Source organism: Desmodus rotundus, chromosome 2 (assembly GCF_022682495.2).
Source record: "Desmodus rotundus isolate HL8 chromosome 2, HLdesRot8A.1, whole genome shotgun sequence".
Classification (NCBI taxonomy): Eukaryota; Metazoa; Chordata; class Mammalia; order Chiroptera; family Phyllostomidae; genus Desmodus; species Desmodus rotundus.
In genome coordinates, this window is record NC_071388.1 from 127319713 (window position 1) to 127344977 (window position 25265).

Below are 25265 nucleotides of genomic sequence, written 5' to 3' on the forward strand. Positions count from 1 at the left end.
CCTCCAAACTACAAAGCTGAAAGTCCATTGCCTACTTGTCTTCTCCACTTGGATATAGGATAAGCATCTCAAATTAATATTTACAAAAACAAGCCTCTGACATCTCACTGCCTTTATATTTTAGTCCAGGCTGCTATCATCTCTTGCTTAGACAATTAGAACTGCCTGTTAATAGTTTTCTCTGCTTTCATTTTAAACCTTCTAGTGTATTCTCCACATAGCGATCAGAGTGATCCTCTTAAAAATAAAGTCAGGTCATGTTATTTTTTTCTTCTGTTACAACTCTCCAAGGGCTTCCCATTTCTTTCAGAATAAACTCTAAAGTCCTACCATGGTCTGTAAGGCTGTCTTAGTCCATGGGGCTGCTATACCAAAGTACCATAGACTGTCATCTTGTTCTCTATCTATGAGTCTGTCTCTATTTTGCTTGTTAGTTCAGTTTGTTCATTAGATTCCACATATGAGTGAAATCACATGTTATTTGTCTTTCTCTGGCTGGCTTATTTCACTTAGCATAATGTTCTCTGTGTCCATCCACGTTGTCACAAATGGCAAAATTTTCTTCCTTTTGACATAGCAAAATAGAGACAGACACATAGACAGAGAGAAGAATGACAGCTATTGGGTACGGGTGGAAGGCTAGTGGGTGGAGGGATCTAGCAGAAAGGAAAAAGACCTCATGGACATGGACAACAGTGTGGTGTTTGCAGGGGGAAGGGGCATAAGGAGGTTACATGGTAATGGAAAAATACAATAACAATTTTTTAAAATAAACAATACAGGAGCCTTAGATATTAAAAAAATGTTTATTGAGCATGCTCTTTGTGCCTGGGACTTCCTCTCAATAAACATCTTTAAAGTGAATGAATGGGGGACATGTGGGCATGCAGTGGAGTGGGCAGCAATGTGTGATCTGTGATGTTGTAACCCTGTGACCATAAGTCTGAGGGTGAAGAGTCGCTTGGAGAACTAGGAAATCTGACAGCCATCTTCTAGGGAAAACGGTCTAAAATGGACACAAAGCACAGCCCTGAGCAGGCACCCCAGAACTGAGTCAACTATGGCATTATATAGAACACACAAATGTGTTGAGACAGTAAGACAATGCCAGCTGCAGCAGCAACAGCAGCTAGAGCAGAGAAAATTTGCTGGTAAAAGGAGAAACTTCTTGCATTATAATCACTGGAAATTGAAAAACACAGACAGATCCTGAAAGCCCTGTAGTCATCAGGAAGATTCAGATAAAAGGCAAGAAGCAAATAAACTGGATCCCTTTTGTGGCATAGCCATGGTTGAGGCTTAAGGGTTCTCCTCATTTACCTGGGCTTAATACAGTGGTATCTGGTAGACAGACCTGGTGCCATACTATTCCCAGACCAAAAAACCCGATTGTTTTCATGTATTGTAATTTTTTTTTTAAAGTCTATGGAAGATTTCATGGGGAAACAGAAGAAATAATTTCTGTTGCATACCACAAAACAAACAGCTGTAGATATGGTACCAGATAAGTATGTTTGCCCAAATCCCTTTCTCCTTCTCCAGTCTCTTCCACCTTTCTCACCAGACAGCTCAGTTCTGTTCCCAGCTTGTATACCTACTCAGTCTGCAAAGCAAAGGCCCTGTTTATTTTTAGGCCAACATTTAATGCTGCCAGAGAAGGCCCCTTAGGGGTTCCACCCCCAACTCAAAGAAGCAAATAAAATATTTCTTCCAAGCACCTACATATCCACATAGTCTTCCTGACAAGAGAACCATAAATGGAATTTTCTCTAACTCATTCCATGTATATACAGATAACAGTACGTTGTTAAATAATGATCAATATGTAGGTCATTCATCCTCTTTCTCTTCATCTCATTCATTTGCTTCTTCTTAAATCTCCAGTTAAAGAAATCCCTCAGATACTGTCAACTAGATGTCCCAAGTTTGGTAGACTCAACTCACCACCCAGCACAGATGTATGTGCTGAGGCAGGACAGCTTGTCTGAGGCCACCAGGCTGCCTGCTTCACAGATGTTGCGTATAGCTCAGGTACCACCAGAGTTATACTGGAACCACACAACAGAGCAAGAAGCATTACCCTGAAAGAACCTTCAGCTGCTCTTCAAAATGACTATGGAAGCAAAAGATTGTTTCAAAATGCATGATAGAATCAAGACAGGTAATGGTAGAGAAGGGAGATAGCATGTGAATAAGAAGAATCAGATTGGAAAAGTCTTTGGGAGTATGTGGGTACCCAGGGGTACAAGATGCAGTTTACATGAGAGGCTGTGTACAAGACTGAGGTTCAATTCACCCAACAGAGAGACATCTGAAGACTGGGTTAATGAAGAGCTTGTTGTGCTCACAGGACAGAGAGAAGCATTTAAGATACGTTTGAAGCTAATTCAACACAAGCCAATAATTGGGCAGAGGGAAGGCAAGTCTGGCTGAAATAGTGAGCGTGGGAATCTAGCCCAGGGCTAGGTGGTAGGGAGAATGCCAGTGATGGGGGGCTAGGAAAGCATAGTGGCCGGAAAGCACCTTGTCATCCTGCCCTGTCTTTGCGTGGCCTTGACAGCGGCATTTCAGCTGATCTGAGGGCCATGATCCAGAACGGCAGTATTAATGCAACTTTGGGTAAAGTCATACTTCCTCTGAAAAGCCCCTTAAAAATTCAATCATTCTCAAGTTTTGTGATTTTTATAAAAAAGACTTACTGCAGAGTTCTTGCTCTTTTTTATGCCCTTTGGTAGAATGCATCTGCTTTCAACAAATTCTCCATGTCCACTTTTTCCTGCAGAATTAAGGTAGGTATGCTGCATTTTCTGTGCTTTGAAGTACACGCAGCCTGCCCTTTGGGTCTATGTTGAATCAAAATAACCCCAGAATTGAATCAGTGAGGGTGAGGTTGATGGAGAAGTGGTGGTTGGGTGTGAACTCCCAGAAGAGCCTGCAGAGGTTGGTTTGCTCTGGCTGGTGAACATTCCCAACACTAAATTCTCCAGATTCAAGGTTGGAGGATAGAGAAAAGCTCACATCTGCACTGCCCTTAGATTGCCTTGAGCCCAGGAGCCAGGATGGCCTAGGGAGCTAGCCAGTGGAGGGAAGCAGAAAAATCAGCCCGTAGTTGAGTGGGCTCCCTTAAAGAGAGACATAATCCAGATCCACATGGGCTACACAATGAAATAGAGCCACTCATTTCATAGCACATACTGTACATGGGCAAATTCATGGAAACCAAATTCCGTTAAGGTGTAATACCACTGTACACTTCTAACAGCACTGAACAACCTGAATGTTGGCCTGGGAGATATACTCTCAATGACAGAAGTTTCAGCGAGCTCCTTTAAACTGTTGGGAGTGTCTGAGGCAGTGAGCAAAGGGCAGTTGGTAGGCACTTGATGGACAAACTTGACTATGGGAAGCTCACAAACTCTGCCCTGCATAAAACTGCTCAGTCCAGAGCTGCTGCTCAGAAGGAAAACATATAATTACACACCATAAGGCTCCCTTATGGTTTAAGACTCTCTTCACCTCCTGATCTAACACAGCCTCTTCTGGTATGTGGTGCTTTGGGCTAAAGTTCTTTGAGTTTCTGCCTCATTCAAGATGTCTTTGAAGCTGGATTCAGTGTAAGCCAGACTGGGATAATAGAGGGCAGGTTATAGCTTGATCTACATTCATATTTACAAAGGTAGCTTAAAAAAGAAAAGCTAATTGTGGCTTTCCAAATACTCAGATGACAGGAATACTGCTATGCTTTTCCTCCTTGGGTACAGTAATTCTGGGTGGTCTTCTGTCCTCTATTTTCACTTCACCTTACCAATTCCTTTCGGCTGTCTTCCTCTCTCCCTCCCTTCCTTCTTTCCTTCCTTTCTTATTTTTTCTCCTTTTCCTTGCTTGTATATTTTACATAGGGCCTGACCCTGTCACTACTGCAGGTTTGATTAACTTAGGCCAACCCTTCATCATACCCAGCTGCTGATTTCAGATGCAGACTGGGGAGATAAAAAACTGTCAAGAGGGGGAAATGGATGAGCAGCAGATAAATGGGGGGAACTGCAATTTGCTCAGGCACAGCCTGCCACTTGCCTGGCTTATAATTAGAGGCATAAGAAATGTGTTTCTTTTCCCCCAGTTTCGGACCTTGTTTTTCTGTTTCACAAAAAACATCTGAATCCTGTCTTTAGTGTGACCTTGTGCTAATTTTGCTGGCAGTTCCATAATAGCCACCAACTTAGGGACTGCCGAGAGAAGCCAGCTATCTCTGCCAGAGTAAATGCATTCCTGAACCTGACATCTGGGTCTTGCAGCTGGAGGGAAGGAGGGTACAAAATAGAAACAGTCCTAAGTGTCATCAAAGGCAGTTGATGATGCCAAGTGAGTATGGAAATTACATACAGTACAGATGCCATTTTCAACATCAGACAAATAATGCAGCTATTTAGGAAAAACAAAGATGTGCTTAGAAATTGATCATTCGTGTACGTGCAATGAAAATGTTTGAAGCTTCCAGAGTGACAGGAACGGGCTGAGTGCTCATTTTCAAACAACTCACATTCTTTACTGTGATTCTGAAAGGGTAAGACTGAAGTAGTAAGATTTCTACCCCCAACCATTTATGAAAACAGAAGGGAAAAAAAGTAACTTGCAACTGAGCTCTACAAATAATCTCTACATGGATATTTAAGTTTCAAGCTTTATGCCAGCTTTCCCCGTAGGCAGCATTTTAGATTGCTTTGTGTGACAGAGAAGAGAATATGAAAGCAAGCAGTACACCATGTTATCTACAGGCCGTGATCAATCACAAAGAATTAGTTCATTGTGCCTCTATTGGAGGGAGGATGAGGAGCGGTGAAAGAGGAAATTGTAAATGCTAATGAGCATGAAAGCACCTAGGCCCTCTTTATGTTCTTTCCACTTCTGAGTTAGATCTGCTTAAGATGGGATTCTCTAGGATGCCAACAGCCACCAATATGCAGGTTAGAGGCACTGTGCAGCGTGAACACTGCAGGAAGTGTGGGGCAAATACCAGCTCCAGGTCCAGAAACAAACATTTCAAAAAAGAGCTCTATTACTTTTCAAAATTATTGTTATTTTCAAAAAACACATCTTCAGGGGCAAGGTATTTTCTTTGTAAAAGGGTCTTTGCCAGGGAGAAGCCTGGCAGGACATGGGATTCCTTTAATCTAACCATTTTCAACCTATGTGCCCTAAGAATTTTTAAAATATTCAGTGCCTGGCTCTTTGGTTAGGGACACTGACCTCTTTTCCCTTAGACTGTCAAATAAAAAAAAAAGAAAACAGCCAACAGAACCATAGCCATCTGGTGTGAATGGCTTTGTGAGTGGCCTGTCTTGAGCCATAAATACATAGATCATATAATACAGTCACATCTTACTGGTCATGTTGCATAATAAGATTGCATCTAATTGGCTAATTCTTGGTACCAGAAGTCTAATACAACTATAGACACCTGATTTTTTAAAAAGTCATTTTGGAGCAAAAAACGGTAGGCATTTTTTTTTAAATCAATTAAAATTATTTTTTGTCCAATTGACAAAAATATTTTTTTGTTGTGCTGAAAAATTTTAGTAATTAATTTATGTGTGCCATGAGCTGAATATCACTACTATAATCTAAAAGAAGACTTGAGACTTCTGGCCAAGATGGAGGCATAGGTAAATACATTTTGCCTCCTCGCACAACCAAAAGAAGGACAACAACAAATTTAAAAATAAAAAACAACCAGAACTGTTAGAAAATTGAACTGTATGGAAGTCCAACAACCAAGGAGTTAAAGAAGAAGCATTCATTCAGACTGGTAGGAGGGTTGGAGATGGGCAGCTGGGGTGGAGAGGACACATGCAAGGTGGTGGCTGGAGGACAGGTCAGTCTCACATTTGTGTGTGGATAAACTGGGAGGAACAACTAGGGAGTGAGATAGACAATGCAACCTAGGGTTCCAGCATGGGGAAAGAAAGTCTCAAAACCTCTGGCTATAAAAATCTGTGGGGATTGAGGCAGCAGTGGGAGAAACTCCCAGCCTCACAGGAGAGTTTGTTGAAGAGACCCAGAGGGTCCTAGAATGTACACAAACCCACCCACAAGGGAATCAGCACCAGAAGGGCCCAATTTGCTTGTGGGCAGGGGCGGAGGGAAGTGACTGAAAGCCAGCAGAGAGCTCAGCAACTGGCATTGTTCCCTTTCTGACTCCTCCCCCACATATAATGCCACAACACAGCAACCTGGGTTGCCCCACCCTGGCGAATACATAAGGCTGTGCCCCTTACAACATAACAGGTGCATCAAAAAGCGAAATATGACCCAAATGAAAAAACAAATAAAAGCTCCAGAAAAAACACAACTAAGTGATGAAGAGATAGCTAACCTATCAGATGCATAGTTCAAAACACTGGTAATCAGGATGCTCACAGAAATGGGTGAGTATGGTCACAAAATAGAGGAAGAAGTGAAGGCTATGAAATAATGAAAAATATACAGAGAACCAACAGTGAAGGGAAGGAAACTGGGGCTCAAATCAATGGTTTGGACCAGAAGGAAGAAATAAACACTGAAGCAGAACAGAATGAAGGAAGAGGAATTCAAAATAATGAGGAGAGGCTTAGGAACCTCTGGGACAACTTTAAATGTTCCAACATCTGAATTATAGGGGTGCCAGAAGGAGAAGAAGAATGTGTATGTATATATGTAGAAGGAGATTTATTTTAAGAATTTGTTCACAGAGTTATAGAGGCTGGAAAGTTCAAAACCTGCCAGTGGACCAGCAGTCTGGAGACCCAAAAAAGAGCCAGTGCTGCTCTTTCCAAAGGCCATCTGCTGGCAGAATTTCTTCTTGCCAATGTGTGTGTGTGTGCACATGTACACATGTGTGCACACGCACATGTGTATCTTTGTTCTGTTCAGGCTGATTGGATGAGCCCTGCCAATATTGGGGAGCACAATCCCCTTTATTCAAAGTCACTGACCTAATTGTAAATCTCATCCTAAAACATCCTCCCAGAAACATCTAGAATAATATTTGACCAGATATCTGGGTGCCGTAGCCCAGCCCAGTTGACACTGTCATTCTCAACTTTCTAGCCATTGAGTTCTAAATCTGAGAGACCTCTTTGACTCACTCTCTGCTTTGACCTCCACTTCTAAATAGTCACCAGGTCCTCTTTAATCTTCATTTGTGAGATCTTTTGTGAGAGAAAGTCATATGAATCAGTCTATTTTCATTTGCTAGGACTGTCATAACAAAATACCACAGACTGGGGGCGTTTTTTTCTTCTTCTTTTTAAAAATTGTTCCATTCTGGAGGATAGAAGTCCAAAACCAAAGTGTTGGCAGATTTAGTTCCTCCTACGGCCTCTCTCTTTGGATAACAGATGGACACCTTATTACTGTGTCCTCACATGGTCTTTCCTCTGTGCATGCTCATACAGGGTGTCTTCCTCTTCTGATAAGGACACCAGTCATGTTGGACCAGGGCCCCACTCTTTAACCTCATTTAACCTTAATTACATCTTTAAAGGCCCTATCTCCAAATGCAGTCACATTGGGGGTTTGGCTTCAACATATGAATTGTAGGAGGGATACAATTCAGTTCATAACAGCTCACCAATCAGCCATATTGGGGTCAGGCTTTGACTCAGGAACCAGCGAGTGGAGAATACTGAGACAGCAACAATGGCACAAACCAAGGCCAAATGAGCTCTGGGGCAGAAGTCATGATGGGGCTGGTAGCAGTAGAGCTTGAATTCCAGGCTCAAAAGTTGCTCAGAAATGGCACAAAATGGCAATCCAAGCTGAAATGCCTGGTGCTTGCTGGTGACAGCCATGATTATCTTATCAGACTAGTTCTGCAAAGAACTGGGCATTATTTCCAGAGGTTTAACTTCAGGGGTGATTCTCCAGTCTTCTGAAAAATCCTACTTTGCCTTATGTACATGGTGTTTATGGTACATGAATAAAGTAATGTGGTTCTTGTATTAATAGTTTATTTGGTACAAATAATTAGTCATTTATTACTACTTGTATGTCATGAATATGTTCATAGAAAGTATTTTATTTAATTTTTTTATACCCATTGAAATAATAGTCATTTGGAAATTTTCAAGAACAAGAAAACATCTTTGTGATCGAGGTTATCTACACATTGGAAATAGCTTGGCCAAGTTGTAGGGCCTGGGTTCCCCATATTCTTTACATAAACTCTCTTTCTACCTAATCAGTTATGGTTGACTTCCACCACTTGAAATTAAAAAGATCTGGATGCCTAGATATGGCAACAGACTGGCTACCTGGTAGCCAGTCTATCTTAAAAACCATTGTCGAACAAATATTCCTAATATATTGCTTTCATCATGTGTATCTTTGTCTACAAATTCTCAGGGAAACTTGGGTGTTGTTATCTTAGGTTTTTAATGTCTGTTGCAAGTGTCAGAACATAAGTTCAAACTAGCATAATAAAAAAGGTTATTTATTGGCTGACACAGCTATCAAGTCCAAAGGGGTAGGTAAAACTTCAGTCATTCAGACATGGCTGCAGTCAAGGGCTCAAATTATGCTCTTAGGTCTGTGTCTTTCTTCCTTCCCAAATCCCTCCAGGTGTCAGCAAAATTAGAACTAGCTACTTGATCTTTGAAGGAGAAAGGGATGGAGATATTTTCTTTTTCTTTCAATTGTATCTGCAGGAGTCATGGGTTTTCCACTTGGCCAACCAGTATCCAAAGGGATGGATTCTAATGGGCCAGCCTGGGCTGTGCACTGGCTGCTAGGGTGGGAGAGGTAGCCACAGTCCCTCTAGGTCAGGGAATGCCACTTGCCCAAAAGCAAAAATGTCTCAACAGAGTAATTCAGAAACACATCAGTTTTCTGGGTTGTGTATTTTCCACCCCTCCAAATCACACTGGCTGTTCTCTTGTTCTGCCAGTGGGAGGTTAGCTCTGATGTTCTGGACACTGCCGATGACCCTGGGTTTTCCCAGGAAGAAGCTGCCTGTGTCTGAGGAAAGCAAGCTTTCTCTGAAAGTAAATGAAGATTGTCTTCCTGGGCCAGAGGACTATGTGCTGTGTTTCTGCTTTTTCATACTACGTAAGCTTTTGAAGCTGGCTTAATTTTCTTTCCACTAGTGCTGGCAACATCACCAACCCTTCGTTCCACTCACAGCCCTGTGGGAGGCTCGATGTGGTCTTTTGACATCCCACTCCCCGCACCCAGGGACAATTGGACTCATTGTTTCATGGTGTTTCCTTTAGGCTAATCTGAGGAGTGTGAAAGAACCCATTTAAAGGGGTCTGATGAATAAGGACGAAATGGAGATCAAACTCAGGCACAATCAAAAGCTGTTTGTTAACAGACAAGATGTTCTTCAAAGCCTTTATCAGGAGCCAGGGGAGACTTATCTTGCAGCACTATGTGGCGAAAGTAGGCGAATCTGGGGGCATTCATTTGAAGTTCTAGACAGATGACTGCTGACCTGGCAGCTGGGCTCAGAACTATCAGTAAGTCTCTTGGGTTAAGTGGGCAGCCCTAGGAGATAAGGGTCTGGGAAAAATAACAGCTCATGAAGTGGGTGATGTTTATTGGAGAAGTCCTCCAAACCTGCCTATCTTTGCACCCACTTCCAGGAAGGAGCCACAAGTTGCAAGTTAGCGAAGTTCTTTGCTATTCCTCGGTCCCTGGTTTAGGAAATTGAGCTATCCTGGTGTCATATAAGCCTTTTACCTACTGTAGGGTAAGTGGAGGCAGTCTGACTGCCTCACCCAGGTGTCTGGGTAACTAAAGGGAACAATGTTCTCATAGCCTTGGAGGGGCCTGATAACTAGTGTTCTCATAGCCTTGAGACTGGGTCTGATAAACTGTTCCCATAACATGATCTGGGTTCACGTGTGCAGAATTATGTTATGTTTTATAATTTCTGGCATCTTGCCGGCTTTGTTCCCCTCTAGTACTTAAACAGGTAGGGACTCCCTGCTGGGGGCAAAGATGATGAGAGACTCTCAAGGGGACAGGTGCCACAATGGGTGCCATGCCGGGGAGCAAGGGCCATGACACCTGACATGCAGATAGACACAAAGTTTGCAGCGTGCATGGCTTGCCCACCCGTGAATGAAGGCATGCCAGACATCCCAACGGCTCCGTGAATGTTTTTCTGCACTAGTACCATGAACCTGCCTGGCCTTGAAAGGTGGCAACACACTTACTTTTCAGATGATAAACAAATGCACAGAGGCATTAGATTTTTAAACCAGCACTAGACTAGGGCATGATGCTACTCTGGGTCTAGCCTAATGCCTTATATCAATAGTAATACGTAACATTTATTGAATGCCTGCCATATGTAGGCAAGAACTGTGCCCAGATGATCTCATTTGAGCCTCACCATACTCTAGACTCTTACTATCCTCATTTTATAGATGTAGAAACTTAGAAGTTCATGTAATTCACATACGGCTTCACAGCTAATACATAATAGAGCTGGGAGCTGAATCTCTATGGCTTGCTATATCCAAAGCCTGTGCTTATTAATTGCTTATCATACTGCCATTCTAACTAGATCCACCAAGGACATTATCTTAGAAAATGGGAACTTGTTGGGGAGTTTTGTCCAGCAGAGCCCCCCTGGCCATCATGGATGAGAATAAGTCTATCAAGACATGATCTGCTTGGAGAGGAAAGGTGGCCAGTTTCTCAGAGGAGAAGGGCCTTGAGCCTGTTCCTCAGTGGGCTTTTATTTGGTTCAATTTACACAGGAATACAGGTAAAGCTCATCAATCATTGCCACACAGTAATGATCAAATAATAGATAACATACAAAGAACTCTGAGGGCTTATTCTGAGTCAGGGTCAGATAGCTAAAGGGCCAAAAAACTTAGGGAAACAAACTCATTTTGTGCTTGGACCCTTATCAGAGAATTGAGGGCATTCTTAGCAAAGCAGGTTTCACAGGATTTTATACATTCTTTCTTAGGCCTGATTGCTCCGGGGAAGTGCCCGTTCCTGCCCAGGGCTGGAACACTGCCCTCTGGTATTGTTTCAGGCTTAAGTCAAGTAGGGGAAGGCAGCCAAGAGATTAGGAGACTTCTTACAGACAGAATGAGGACTCAGGCTATGTCAAAGCTGAGGGGTGAGGGTCCATCACCCCATTTTTCTATAGTCCTCCAAGACCTTCCCTGATGGCCCCTTCATGACCGTGTCTGTCTTAGGTCATCCCTCCCTTGAGGAATCTTACCCATCATTGGCTAACCAGTCATCCACCCAGGACCACGCAGGGTAAAGTAAAGGGGGAAGAGGCGGCACACCTGCTGGGAAGGGAAGCTTCGCCTCCTTAGTGGCTTATGGTCCCAAGGCCTTTTTATTCAGCCTTAGACATGGGGGTGGGGGTGGGGTTACAGCTTCTGAAACCAGGCAGGAACTAAGTTATTCTCATTTCAAAGCTAAGTCCTAGATAGACAGACTGAGTCACATGGAAGTTAAAGTGACTCACTTGGAACTATAATGGTTCATGGAATTGACAATTAGGGATGGATTTTTTTTCTTATTGTAAAAGACAAGCTAGGAGTCAAACATTAAGAGATTAAGGACGTGGTGGTGATGTTAGAGATACTACTCAGAATCCAGAGTTACTCAGATACCTATGTGAGTTCATGTGTGTAATAATTTCTACTGGCATGCATGTGTGTTTCAATATCATTCCTTAAAGGAACAACAACTACAAACTGTGTTGCCCAAACAGTGGCCATTAGTTCTATGTAGCTATTTAAATTTACATTAATTAAATAATTAAAATGTAAAAATTAGCTCCTCAGTTCATCAGCCACTTTCCAAGTGCCCAATAGCATTACAGAACTTCCCCACTGGTGCAGAAAAGTTCTATTGGCCAGCGCTGCTCCAACATCTCCCTTGACCCATGCTCCATTTGTCTGCTGTTCTTCACTATAAAACTCTTTGAAAGAGTTGGCTCTACTTGTTATCTCCACTTCCCCTCCTCCCTTTCTCTCCTCAGTCCACTCCATTCAGGGTTTTTGTATCAGCCACTTCACTGAACTCTCTTCATTAATGATACACATTTTGTCAAAGCCAGTGGCCCGTGTCCTTACCTTGCCCATCTTCTCAGCTGTATTGGATGCTATTGATCATACTTTTCCTCTTTATCATTTATTTATTTGTTTATTTAGAAACTGTTTATTTTCCATCAATTATATTTCCATTTTGTTTCAGAGTTTGTGGAAGAACAGCTTAAGACTTCTCAGTGGTTGTTCCTACCACTCCAGCTATTCCTACCACTCAGTGACCTGCGCAGAGGGGGCTGGAGACCCAGTGCAAGCTGAGCACCCCAGGCTTCAGGAAGAAACTGCTGAGTAGGCACAGAGGGCACCTGTGCCTTCAGACCAGTCAGCGACCTCAAGCTGAGCAGCAGTGAACTTGGGAGCTGGAGCCATTCATTCACCCTGAAATTCCTCCTTGGTTGGTCACACCATAGCCTCTTCAGCAGCAGCCTCCTCTCCCTTCCCAATCTCTTCAGGATCTCTATAGAAGTAGAGATCAGGCATGACCTCCCATGAGTTCTCATGGCAGATGGTGCCACACATGGGCAGAACTTCCCTGGCCAGCATCCACCACATCAGACACACTCAATGAGCCCCCTTGTTGTTGCAAGGGAGGCCAATGTCCACACAGGGCAGAGGAGAGTCTGTGTTACACAGAGCAATGGTAGGCAGGCTAACATTTGCCACCTCTATGGGAGGCTGGTGATCAGCCCTGGGATTGGTAACCACCAGATGTCTTGGCTTCCAGAAGACTGCCTGGATCTGGTTAGTGAAGGTTCCAGGAGTGGCGTGGCCGGCAACAGGAGTGGCTGCAGGGGCAGCAGCAAACCTCAGCACAGTTCGCTGGCCAGTATCCCTGGATGATATGACACTGGCAGTGGATGGTTTTTCACTGGCAACAATGGCACAGGCTGCCAGCAGAAGCGTTTCCCAGGTTCTCTTCAGACTTACAATGTAGATGCCATCACACTTCCTTCTATAGATGTACCCCTCCCTTTGAGGTTGTTGAGGTTGGTGTCACCTGAGTGGGTTCCTGCTGCAAGGACTTTGAGGACATCCTCTTCTTTCACTGGCAGGACATCAAAGGCTCTGGACGTTGTGAAAGTCTCCCTTTAAGTTATGTGGGGACAGAAAACAATGCTGTATGGGCCCTTATCCGGGTGGCACAGCATTGGTTAAAAAGGACACTTGTCCGCTTTAAACAATTCTCCTCTTTCTGGAAAACCACACTGTCTTGCTTCCTAAGACACTGTCTTGGCTCCTACCTAAATGGGGCACCTGGCAGTCTCCTTTTCCTCCCCAACAAAAATTTCTCATTGCAGAGTCCCTGGAGCTTGGTTCTCAGATCCCCTGTCTTAGGTAGCTACTTTCTCCCCACAGGTGCTCTTGACTGCCAAAAGCAGAAATCACAGCACATACCTCATGGGCTTAAAGCCTTCCAGTGGCTTTCTGTTGCAAGCAAAATAAAATCCAAGATCCCTACTGTGGCCTTCAAAGCCCTACGTGACAGATCCTCTGCCTACCTCTCCCCTGTGCGATCTGTGCTGACTTTCTCTCTGTTGCTTGGCCAGGCCATTTGCTCCTGCCTTGGAGTTGTTGGATTAGAGTGCTTTCTTTCACATCTTTCATTGGCTGTTCCTTATCATCATTTGGACCATCTGGGTCTTAACTCAAGTATCACCTCAGAAAAATCATCCTTGACCACTCTAGATTCAGCAGCTCTCCCTATCACACACTTACATATCTTATCCTATTTTATTTTATTCGTGTCATTTATTAGTAACTAAACTTTCCTAATTTATGTTTTACAGTTTTTGTCTGACATCATCATATAAACTCCTTGGGGGGCAGGGTGTCTCTTTCTCCTGTTAGTTAAGGTTTTTTGACTTGAAAGGTTTGCTGACTGACAATCTGGCCAGGAGTCAGAGTGGGGATATTAGGACTGTTGCAGACTCCCTTGAGAGTCAGTCAAAGACAGAGGAGGACCCAGTTACATCAGTGGGGTGTACAGCTAGGAATGGAGAGTTTTGTTGAAGGAACCCTGCCCTTGGCCGCTGGGCATGACCAATGTTTTAACCGATTTCCTTTGTATGTTGTGACTCTACCAAAACTTTAACAATGTCAATTTCCCTTACCCTTTTTGCTGATTTTCTTTCAAAGGTGTTAACCCAACACCAGTATGACTTTGGACAAACCATCATAGACCTTAGTTTCCCTATTCATGAAGTAATTTGGTTTTTGGTAGAGAGTTCCTAATCTTTCTCTCAGCATTTTTATTTCTAATTGCCTGATGTCTCTTTAAAGAACCTCAGGCTATGCTCTTTCTGAAAATGAATTAATTTAACAATAATTTATAAAGGACTTTTGAAAAGTAATTGCACTTTTTAGAACTTTATCCTAAATTAGTCATAAATTTGAACATTCATTTGCAACTGTGTTCATCTTAGACTTGTAAATAATAATTAAAAAGCCATAAACAACTTAAATAATCAACAGTAAGAAAGGTTGAGTAAATTCAGGTGCTCTGTGTTTGAGTATTATAATATTGTAATGTATTTGAATATTGGAATAAAAATGCCAAGAACCATTAAAAATGAATATTTCCTAAAATATGATGAGAAAGAAATTTTAAGAGATTTCTGGCCAAGATGGAGGCGTAGGTAGACACACCGTGAACTCCTCGCACAACCAAAAGAAGGACAACAAACTTAAAAACAAAAAACAACCAGAAATGACAGAAAATTGAATTGTATGGAAGTCCGACAACCAAGGAGTTAAAGAAGAAACATTCATTTGGTAGGAGGGGCGGAGACTGGCAGCTGGATGGAGAGGACTCATGACAAGGCAGTGGCTGGAGGACTGGGACGAGCAAGGCTGCATCTGGTGGATCCTGCCAGGTGGTGGATTGTGGATTGGGTGGTCCCACACTTGCATGCAGGTAAACCAGGAGGAACAACTGGGGAGTGAGACAGACCACGGAACCCAGAGTTCCAGAGGGGAAATAAAGCCTCAAACCTCTGATTGAAAACACCTGTCGGGGTTAAGGTGACAGTGGGAGAAACCCCCAGCCTCACAGGAGAGCTCGTTGTAGAAGCCCACAGGGGCCTAGAATGTACACAAGCCCATCCACCGGGAATCAGCACCAGGAGGGCCCAGATTGTGGGTAGTGGGAGAAGTGATTGAAAACTGGCAGAGAGCAGGGCAAGCAGCATTGTTCCCTCTCAGACCCTTCCCTGACATACAGTGTCACAATGCAGCAACGTGGGTTGCTCTGCCCTGGTGAACACCTAAGGCTCCACCCCTTACGATGTAACAGGTATACTGAGACAAAACAAAAATGGCCCAAATGAAAGAACAGATCAAGCTCCAGAAAAAATACAACTAAGCGATGAAGAGATAGCCAACCTATCAGATCCACAGTTCAAAACACTGGTAATCAGGATGCTCACAGAAATGGTTGAATATGGTCGCAAATTAGATGAAAAAATGAAGGCTATGCTAAGTGAAATAAAGCAAAATGTACAGGGAACCAACAGTGAAGGGAAGGAAATTGGGACTCAGATCAATGGTGTGGACCAGAAGGAAGACAGAAACATTCAACAAGAACAGAATGAAGAAACAGGAATTCAAAAAAAAAAAATGAGGAGAGGCTTAGGAACCTCCAGGACATCTTTAAATGTTCCAACATGTGAATCATAGGGATGCCAGAAGAAGAAGAGGAATAGCAAAAAATTGAAAACTTATTTGAACAAATAATGAAGGAGAATTTCCCCAATCTGGCAAAGGAAATAGACTCCCTGAAAGTCAAGGAAGCTCAGAGAGTCCCGAAGAAGTTGGACCCAAGGAGGTACACTCCAAGGCACATCTTAATTACATTATCCAAGATTAAAGATAAGGAGAGAATTTTAGAAGCAGCAAGAGAAAAGGACACAGTTACCTACAAAGGAGTTCCCATAAGAATATCAGCTGATTTCTCAAAAGAAACCTTATAGGCAAGAAGGGGCTGGAAGGAAGTATTCAAAGTCATGAAAGGCAAGGACCTCCATCCAAGATTACTCTATCCAGCAAAACTTTCATTTAGAATGGAAGGGCAGATAAAGTGCTTCCCAGATAAGGTCAAGTTAAAAGAATTCACCATCACCAAGCCTTTATTATATGAAATGTTAAAGGGATGTTAAAAAATATGAACAGTAAAATGACAACAAACTCACAGTTATTAACAACTGAACCTAAAACAAAACAAAAACAAACTAAGCAAACAACTAGAACAGGAACAGAACCACAGAAGTGGAGATCACATGGAAGGTTATCAGTGGGGAAGTGGGTGGGGAGAGAGGGGGAAAAGGTACAGAAAATAAGTAGCATAAATGGTAGGTAGAAGATAGACAGGGGGAGGTTAAGAACACTATAGGAAATGTGGAAGCCAAAGAACTTATATGTATCACTCATGGACATGAACTAAAACGGGGGAATAGGGAGGGGGTATGCAGGGCAGAGGGGAATAGAGGGGGAGGGAAATGGGACAACTGTAATAGCATAATCAATAAAATATATTTTAAAAAAGAAATTTTATAATTCAGTATCAAGCCTTTTATAATTTCAATCTATAAAATACATATGTTCATGGGAAGAAAAGCTGAAGGAAATAAAAACGTAACTTATAATTATCTCTGGGTCATGAGGTTAGTCTATTTTTTTTATATTTGTTATTATATTCGAAGTCAATGAATATGTAGGTCTTTTTGCAGCCAGTGAATTGCACTTTTAGTCAGAAATGAATTTGATTTTGAAGTCTGAGTCTCAGGTTTGGTACAGTTTAGCTCAGCAAATATTTGATGAAGGCTTTTTATGAGGCAGGTGCTGTGCCATGAGCTGGGAATAAAGCCAGGATGGGTAAGGCAGAGTCTGGCTGACACACTCAAAACTGCAACCCTGTGATGGAGGTAATGGCAGGGCACTGTGGGAGCGAGGTGAGGGAGAGGGTGTTTGGGAGGGAATGGCGAATGGAACACAAAGCTTCAGAAAACGTGTCCTGAAGGTACTGGGTCCTGGGTCTTGTGTCACTTACTTGCTTGCTTGACTTTGGACCAGTCATTTCACCTGTCGGCCTCTCAGTTCTCATCTGTAAAATGAAAATAGCACCACCAGCTCTGTCCACTAAGCCAGGTTGTGATTTTTGCAGATCGTACCCAGACACTACAGAAAGGCCTTTGGCACCTGACAAATGCTGTCAAGGGCTTACAGACTTCACCTAAAGAGAGCAGGAACTAGAAGCCTTGATTTAATGATTAACAGAGCAGCAAGGCCTGGGGTCACTTGGATGACAATTCTCCTGTGTATTGCATGAGGTTGCTACTTCTCTCTTCCTCTGACCCTAGCAGCTATCTTGTAGTGTGTTATTGTTCAAAGTGCAAAAGAGCTGATAATGGGATGAAAGGGACTCTGAGACATTCTTAGCTTTCACAATGCAGTGTCTCCTCCATCCCCTTTCTGACATGACTCTGGGGGGGTGATCTGAAGTCATCATGTTTTATGACTCAGAGGATATGATGCAGCAATTGAGGACCCGAATCCCTATTATTTTTAAATTAACAAGCCCAGGTGCTGTCTGGAATTAGACTGGGGTACTTGTAGACCTTGATGTTCAGTTTGCAGTGGTTTAAGCTGGATTCTTTTGTGTCAGTGGAATCTCCCATTGGCTTCAATCTCTGGGCCACCACAAATTTTAGAACAGAAGGGAAAAGCTGAAGCTCCTTCTTCCATGGTCACATCTCAAATCTCACTTAGGAAGGCAAAGTGACTACAGATGGGATTTGGTATTGCCCTAAAATAGTTTACTTCTTCTGTTCTTCTTTTGTGGCAATGCTGGTTCTTTGCTTGCACAGAGTACTTGGTTCATTCTCTCTCAGTTTCTTTCTCCCTATGATCTTTCTTTTTTTTATCTCCTCTTCTCTCCCCTCCCTTTCATTTTTTAGAAACCTTTACTAAGAATCTGTTATGATCTGGCATTGTTTTAGGCACTGTGGACAAAACAGATTGAAAATGCCACCAAAAGTTTCAGATAAATGCCATGGAACTTCTGGAGGTATATTGCTGCCAGACAACATGACCCAGGACTTCCTGGTCTCTCGAGGATGGCTTCAAGGAAAAGGATTTTCTCAGCTGAGTTTAACAGTAAAGCAAGAACCTGGATATGCAGGGAGAAAGTGGAGAAAATAGCCCAAACAAGGACATGGAAGGGGAACTGTAGAATGTGTCCCCAACACAATATAGGGCGAAGTCCCAGAGGAGACAGACACTGGCCTGCTTGTTTCTCCAGTCTCTCACAGAGGGTGAATAAAACCTCAGTCGGCCATGAAATTTCCATTTCTTAGCACAGAACCTTTCCCTCTTCTGGTTCTGAAGGCGTAACTCTGCACACTTGGGATCTTCCAAAACTTTTAACCCACTGGCTGAAAAATGTTGGCATAAAAAGATAACAATAGCAACATTAATACATGCAGTTCAAAAAAGCTCTTTCCTTTTAAGTTACAGAAAACATTAGCATCATAATTAGCAACATCCATGTTTTTGTTTTAAGAGTCTGCTTTCTCCATGCGACACTAAATAAAACCATTTTATAACAGCAGTCCAATCCTTAAGAAGCTTGATTGTACCCTTCTACAAGCCATCATACCTTGAGGATAGGGACTGGGTCTTACTTATTCTTCTAACCCGAATATGGTGCTTCATAAAAGTTTATTGATCTGCAGTAATAATGTGAACAGCCACATAATGACATGTATTCTGAAAAATATGGGAATAAGAATAAAGTGATAGCAGCCCCATTTTCTAGGAAGACAAATTGAGACAAGGTGCATGAAAAGCTCTGCTTAGCCTTTCTGCCAGCATTTGACAAATTTCTCTTCCTAGTTTTGGCCCCATGGCGAGTTCTGCACGGCCTTGGCAGAGTAGGGCCTGTCGTGTCTACCACATGGCTGCTCCCCTGCCGTGCCAAAGGATGAGACCATTTGGAGGCAATCACCTTCTGTCTCTGAGCTTTGACATCTGGAAGGTGGACAACCAACAGGCCTTGGCTGGGCTTCCTGGCCCTTCAGCTTGCCGCATGTTGGTTGGAAGCCATTTTTTCGGGAGAGAGCCATGGTGGCGAAGGTCGCCTTCTGGCCAAATAATTTCGGTCCAGGGGCACCAGATGCAATCGGGAGTCTGAGGCAATCAACAAATGCACAAATGACTTTGTCTTAAGAGAAAATAAGATTTTGACAGAGTTGTGGCTGTTCTTTGCTCAATAGGATTGGCACTCATTCTGTAGAGAAGTGAGGTAGTATGGCTTGGGTAGAATCCAATTTTAGTAATTAGTTCTATTCACAATAAGGCGTGTTAATAGGTCCCATGTTGAGCAGGCAGAATCCTCTGTCTCAGGTGCCAAGTACCAATTAATGAACTCAACATCCAGGTCCCACAGGTAAACAATCATTGTGTATCCATTCTCTTGGAGCTATAGCACAGATCCTAGGTATACAGACTGTAAGCTCCAAGAAGACAGGGGTCATGTCTGTTTTGTTCACCACTATATTCTCATTTACCTAGGTTATCCCTAGCACCTATGTTAGATTGCAAAATCACAGTAATTTTCCCCCTCCCTTTATCCTTGCTCTTCGTAATATGAGTTTGCAGCTCCTGGCCTTGGAACTTGCTTTGCCACGTGACGTGGCAGAAGCTATATAATGTCAGTTATGGGGCAGGACTCCAAGAGGCCTTGCACACTTCTGCACTCCTTCTTGGACCCTGCAGAACCTCCGTGTGAATGAACTTGGGTTGGCCTGCTGGAGAGACACAGGCCTGGTCAGTCGTATCACCCTAACTGACAACCAGCCAGGCCCCAGAAGTATAGATGCCTAAGTGACCAGTATCAGATCATAGACGCATGAGTGAGTCTAGCCGAGTCCAGGAGAATTGTCCAGCTGGGCTCAACCCAAAAGGTCACCCAAAGGAATATGAACTAAAGAAATGTTGATTGTTTTAAGCCACTAAGTTTGGAGTAGTTTGTTATGTTATAAAAGCTAACTGATTAAGCACCTGATATATATTTGCTGAGAGATGGATGGATTATTGATTAAATGTCACTCAATCTTAAACACTTTGCCCAGCCAATCTCTTTTACATTATTGTTTTACTTTCTTCCTAATGCTTACCATAAGCAGAAGTGACTTGTTCACTTATTGGTTTGTTTCTTTTCCATCTCTCTTTCCAGTATGTAAGCTCTATAAAGATAGGAAGGGATCTTGCCTGTCTTAACCTTTAAATTCCTATAACCTAGAACAGTTGAGAGCACACATAGGGCTCTCAATAAATAGTGATTAATAATAATGAAAGAGTGAGTTGATTTCATTCATATCAGTTATAGTGAGGCTAGCTGAGCAAAGGGCTTGAAAAGTGAGTATCACACATACTGGCTAAGGTGTCCTGTTCTCTCTGTGTGTTTTCCTTGTAAGCAAGGAAAAACGTTTCCTTTGATCCTCTTAGGATCTCTGGCTGGGTCTGGAAATTAAACTGACAAAGATTAACAGGAGAAAAGCATGTAAATTTATTTAACTTTAAGTTTTACATGACACATTAAAAAATAAGGACCTGAAGAAATGGTTAACCCTGGGTGTTTTTATGTTAGGTTTGATGAAAAGTAGATAATTGGGTAGAAATTTGATGAGGCAAAGAGTGTGAGGTAAGCGTAGTAGACTGGAGGAAATTTAGCAAGGACTCTTTGGATTCGTCTTCTGCGGCTGTCTTCGGAAATAAGTATGCTCCCCTCCTCTGGATGTAAGGAGGGTGTCTCTCTCCTGAGGGTTTTATGACGTGTTTCAGGGGAGAATGGGGGGAGGCGGTCAAAGTGTCCATCCTGCTTCTGCTGTTTCCTCAAACTCCTTCAGCTTAAAGTATTCAATATGGCAATGTGCCATGTTTTGGGGTAGTATGTGCTGAACCCCATCATTAGACATTTCAGACAGTTTTGACATTGTCACAAGTCATAGTCATTTTTTACTTTAGGAGGAGGGGAAAGGATGTAGGGAGAGACTTCCTTTTCTCTGCTCAGATTGCCCCTCCCAGGTAACTGCCAGCATGGCTTCTCTCTAAGCCTGGCTGTGACCATGAGCCACACATGTCATATGCGACACAAAGTATATGGCTGGCAAGGTGCCCAGTACTCAGAGAATCTCGTGCAGAGGGATCCAGCTAGGTGGGTTAAATCTGTCAATTATTAAAAGACGGTGTGTGCCGGTTCCCTCGGAAATGTACGGTTTGCTAGGATCTTTCTTTTTTTACTCTTCCTTTCCATGTGGGACTTGCATATCAAGTTTCTCTTCCTTAGCCTGTCTTTTGGCTATTTATTTGGCTTTCATATCCCATCAGGGTACTGACTTCAGGGGGTGAGCAAAAAAGAAAGGAATCCAGAGGCTGGCCCACCTGCACCTCTTCCTGTCAGTGACATCGTCAAAAGGGATTTATTAAGCCCTGACTTGTGCCTAATCTCCCCCAGAGTCTAAATCTATTGTTGAGAAATATCAGACCTTAATAGGTATCCAAGTGTTTCAGATTCATTCGCAGATGAGCCTTACGGGCAATTCAAACGTTGGGAAACAATGTTCCACAGATTCTCCTCATCTTTTTATTCAATTACTACCTGTTATTATGGGTTTGTAACCTGAATACATTAGACTTACACTTTCTGAGCAAATTAGTACAGAGCTCTCATTCCAGCAAGTCAATGTAGGCAGCATTTTAAAGCTAACTCTTTTGCTCTGGATAGCACACCCAGCCTCCCCTTCCCATTTGCCCGTATCAGTGCCCTGCCTGACCCTTGCTTATAATAGCCAGGGCATCGGATGCTGGGAAAGCCCAAGGATGGGGATCAAAATGTGGATGACAGGAAGCTCAGCAGGAGGATATTAACACTAATTAGAATACTTTTTCCTGACCACAGATAATGATGGCTTTCTTTGTTCAGTGTCCTGAGTAAATCCCCTCACTACAAATTTCCATATTCTGAACCAATCTGAGCATCTGGATGGAACTGTTGTTAGGGCCGAATTATCCACTCCAATTAGAGGAAGTAGGCAGTAGCCTCCATGTTTCGATTCCCCCGATCATCTGTGATAGCTGGACTTAAGGGGTTTTATGAAGCTGTCCCTAGAAAGAAGCATTAACTATGATATGACCTATTAAGCATGTGCAAAAGTTATGAGCTCAGGAAGGGTAGGGGCACTCCTAAGTATTTTGAATTGACACTTAATTTCTCTCCCCTCGCTGTGCTTGCTTTGTGCTGAATTAATTCCACTTTTATTTTGCTTTTAAATAAAAATTTATAGATGGCAGCTGAGGTCCGTCTTAGGGTCTTTATGACTTGGGATTAAGATCCTTAACTGCCTGGGCGACTCATTAGCATGTGCACTCCAGCCACTTGTATGCTGAGTCATTGGAGGGGAGGAAATGAGGGGACAGACAGCAGCAGAACAAAGAAAAAACAGATTGGTATTTTAAAATAATAATAATAGTTGAATAAGAATTGTTACATTTAATATTTAAATTATTTAATTTGCTGGGACAATTAACAACCCTCCTTTAAGGGTTAAAATCGCATGCTACCCCTAAGTATAGCAGAGTAAGTATCTTGGCCAAGATTTAAATTCATTTTGAAAGTGAGGGTTTAAACATCTAATTTAAATTCTAAACCTTGAATCTAAAAAAAATTAAGAAAACAAACATGCAAACACATTCTACTACACGAAAATCCTTTCCAGCTGATTTGTGGTTGTTGGGCAGGGCTTAGTAGGTATGAAGATCAATGTGCAACTTTGAACCCTTCACCAAAACCCGCACCTCAAATGCTTCCATGCCAGACAGTCTCCTTTCCACCTCCACCAGTGATGAGGTACCGAAGCAGGTGAATGTCAGGATGCCCTTCCCTGGGCAGACACTCTGCCATGGTGGTCACCTGCTTGCAACAACCCCACGGGAATTAGTCATGTAGAGTCACACAGCATGAAGCATGAGAAGTTTTTATGATGCAGCTTCTTTCACAAGGGTTTTGAGCAGCCTACCCCTAGCCTTTTGGGATCTGGGCAAAAGAGTAAATGGGGGCTGCAGGCCACCCTTTCCTCTCCACTCCCAGCTCCACACCTCAAGGCCTTCTTCTCCCTTGGAGATGGGGACACCTCAAGTGGCACACGGAAGTTCCATCCCTCCTGATGCCCCAAGCTGTGCCTTAGCTGCCCTTGGCCTAAGAATGTGCTATTGGTGATAGGTTCTACCCTTAGGAGGGTGACCCAGACAAGAGGCCCTCAAGGCCCTAGCAGTAGATTGAGGACTGTTAAGGCATGGACTTCTGAGGTCCTGGGTGCCAAGGGCACGGATCTGAGGTCCTGGGTATGAGGGCACGACCGAGGGCACCTGAGGCACAGGTTACAGTGGGAATTACCTTGCGATCCCAAGGACTCCACGTCAGCGAGGCCCTCTACAGGGCAGGGCCCCAGTAACCAGGTGTAAGGGTGATAACTAGTCTTCAGACCTACCATAGTCTCAGCCCCCTGTCTATTTTCTGTGAACCACATAAGTGGGTCAGTGTAAACTAACACTACGCGGTTTTAGAATAGCTTCTTAAAGTGTTCATAAGGACTTCCTGGAAAGGGGATTCCATGACCCTTCTTTGGCACTTTTCCAGCGCTTAATAAGTTTTCCCTCATCTCTGCATCTACCCTGCAGTGGCTGAAAACAAATACTGAGATGATTAAAAGCTGGTTAAGAACATTTCTGGTCCGTAACAAACTTTGATTTATAAGTCATCATATGAAGGATTGACATATCTCAGTCAGATTCAGAGAGGGCTATTTGCATTAGGAAGTCAGTAGCCCCAAATGTTACATACATTTATATACTCAACGTAGTTTACACTCAATTTGGCACAAGTTATAGCATATGGGCAGAGGGGTTGCAGTGAGGCAGGCTGTTGTTTTCGTTAACTGAATCAGTCAAGACAGGGCTTTATTTTATGTCTGTACATAGGCTTCAGTGTTCCTGAGGAAACTGGCACATAGCTAGACATCGGGAAGGAGAAATCAGTGCAGACTCCAGCTCTGTATCTACAGATTGCCTGAGGGCAGAGCTTTGTCTTGGTCATAATGGCAGAGCCTGACACCAGGTACTTAACAGATGGGGAACTATAGGAGGAACTGAAGCAAAGGGACGGTTGATAAAATATACGATTAGGGGTCACAGTGTTTTCATGGTGCCTGTAGATGAGGACGAGATTAAATATTAACCATCGTCCTGTTTTAAATACGGAGAAGACATTTTCATGTTTCATTGACTTTAGATTTTTTTTTCATTTGTTAACTGGAGATTTGACTCAGATAATCCCAAAGGTCCTTCTACATCTAAAATGCTGAGAATACCCCTGACTTGTGTTGCTTAGTTGGTCGGGTATTGTCCTGCAAAGCAAAAGGTCACCAGTTTGATTCCCAGTCAGGGCACACGTTTGGGTTGCGGGTTTGGTCCCTGCTTGGGATGTGTACAAGAGGCAACCAACTGATGTTTTGCTCCCTTTCTTTTTTCCTACCTTACCCTCTCTGTAAGAATAAATAAATAAAATCTTAAAAATTTTAAAATGTTGAGAATATATTTCCAGTTATTGTGCCCAGAAAGTGTTATATTTATACCTTAGTTAATAAAGCTTGGGTAGCCATTAGCTTGGGTACCTGGCTAACCCTATTAGCTTGTTGAAGATATAGAATAAATGTAATGTGGTCTCCACCCTCAGGAGTTAGAACAAATAAAATGCAAATAAAATACAAAATGAACACATAAAATGCAAAGTGAAAACAGTTAAGTGTTCAACTGTGGGCTCTAAAGATGGCTTCCTGAGTGGGGAGCCTTGAAGAATGGGGGCAACTCGGGTAACCAGGCAATGGTAAGAAAAATCAATCCAGGTTGCAGGAAGAGTGTGCCCAAGGGTGGGAACAAGCTGACATGTTTGGGGACTCAGAATATGGACCATGTGTGCACAAAGGCCTGGGGTGGGAAAGAGCTTGGATGTTTGAGGAAAAGAAATGGGAAGAAAGCCACTGTGCCTGAAGACTGGTGACAAGGAGAAAGCGACACAGATGAGACTGGGGAAGAGCAGAAACCTGGTCATAGAGGGTCAAGTTAATAGTAAATAGAAGAGACAAGATA

The 25265-nt window shown here is 42.9% G+C and overlaps 1 pseudogene; it reads right to left on the minus strand.

Moving 5' to 3' along the window:
- Positions 1-12272: 12272 nt before the first annotated feature.
- Positions 12273-13465, minus strand: LOC112313065 (small ribosomal subunit protein uS2B-like; annotated as a pseudogene).
- Between the last annotated feature and the right edge of the window lie 11800 nt (positions 13466-25265).